Below are 2,015 nucleotides of genomic sequence, written 5' to 3'. Positions count from 1 at the left end.
TGTGTGTGTGTGTGTGTGTGTGTGTGTGTGTGTATGTGTGTGTGTGTGTGTGTGTGTATGTGTGTGTGTGAGAGAGAATCGGCTGCATGTGCACAACAGCTGTGAGTGAAAAGGTTAAAGAAGAGCAATGGGTGATATATCAACCACATGAGTGTGTATGGCTAGCGGCATCATAGAGTATGGCGTTTGTTTAGAGAAGAAGAAGTGTAAGAAACATAAAAGAACGACGTGGCACATCTGGATTGATAGAATTATAGGTTTTTGATATCGCTATCAAAGTAAATACACACACACACACACACACGCACGTGCTCATATATACACATACACACATACGCACGCATGCACACATGGTGGGCATACGCGCACATACACACATATGTACATATATAATACACACACACACACATACACACATGCCAACACACACATACACACATACCAACGCACATATACACACACGGCGTTTATTAATCACGATTGTTTCGACAACTATCAGGAAACTGATCGTTTTATTTTATATTCTGTGATTGATGCACAAATAGGTAAATTCCACGGACTTACAGTTTGTATGGAACATTTTTTTGACTAACTGGATTATCTTTCCTCTCTCTACATCCTACTGGCTGTGATTTCTCGTGGAGCGCTGACGAAGTTATTTGCCTGGATTTCCTCAGTTCCCCTCATTTTACGCATTCGCTTACAAATATCATATGCAGTATTTGACAGTTTAAGTATATATTCATTAAATTGGGTTGGAATTTGGATGGGTGAGCGTTTGGTCCAATTGGATGCGCAAGGAGTCGTGTTAGCGTTGAATTGTGGGCTCGATTCTGGTTAGGGTTAGCTCACCATTTTTCGGTCATTTGCTTGTATTTAAAAATTGTCACTTTAAATCGGAGAGAATATGTTATTATACAGTTATATATGTATGTAAATACTTAGATAAGTTCGGCCAGTATTGGCTCAGGCTATGTCTAACTAAATAGCTTCACCTGGAAAAGACATTTAAACGTGTTTCATATGAATCATTCTTTGGGCACCATAGCCCATTAGAGTAGGGAGTTATTTGCAGAGAATTCGACATGTATGTATGGTTCTTCTTTGAGTTGCATTTAAATTAAGAGCGTTCAAACCGGTCACTTACAAAGCGACAAGACTTTCTGCAGTTCAGAGAGTTTCTTCCGGATTGGCGTGATGCGACTATGTAGATACTATATAAATTTAAAGGTGGAAAGGATGTCTGTGATAATTATCGCGGCATCTGTCTATTAGCTGTTGCTGGAAAGGTCCTTTGTTGGGTAATGCTGGACAGATTACCCATAATCACCCCACTTTTCTTCAACGCCCCCTTGGAACTTTCCACCCATTCCCAGGTGGGGGGGGGGCAATACCGCCCACTTCGGGAACCACTGGACTAAACTCTATAAGGCGTTTCCCTAGCATGACCACTGTCCACTGATGGAAACGTGGAAACGATAAAGGTACCTCATCGAGGGTACTCCACTCTATTTCGCTGTCCTTTGTTCTCATCCTTTGTTCTAATCGATCAGTTAATGCCTGGTTTTCCTGCTTTCTTTGTATCTTGTTTTGTAATCAGATTTGTCTTTTATCTTTTACGTGTTTCAGTCATTAGACTTTGAAGAGGTTTTAATCGAATGAATCGACCCCAGATCTTTTTTCTCAAACCTGGTATTTATTGTATTGGTCTGTTTTGCCGAACCACTAGTTGTTGTTGTTGTTGTTGTTGTTGTTGTTGTTCTTCTTCTTCTTCTTCTTCTTCTTCTTCTTCTTCTTCTTCTTCTTCTTCTTCTTCTTCTTCTTTCCTTCCTTCCTTCCTTCCATCCTTCCTTCCTTCCTCCTCCTCCTCCTTCTTCTTCTTCTTCTTCTTCTTCTTCTTCTTCTTCTTCTTTCCTTCCTTCCTTCCTTCATTCATTCATTCATTCTTCTTCTTCTTCTTCTTCCTCCCTTCCTTCCTTCATTCTTCTTCTTCTTCTTCTTCTTCTTCTTCTTCT

Source organism: Octopus bimaculoides, chromosome 1 (genome assembly GCF_001194135.2).
Source record: "Octopus bimaculoides isolate UCB-OBI-ISO-001 chromosome 1, ASM119413v2, whole genome shotgun sequence".
In the NCBI taxonomy this organism is placed as follows: domain Eukaryota; kingdom Metazoa; phylum Mollusca; class Cephalopoda; order Octopoda; family Octopodidae; genus Octopus; species Octopus bimaculoides.
Note: the sequence above shows the minus strand (reverse complement) of the source record.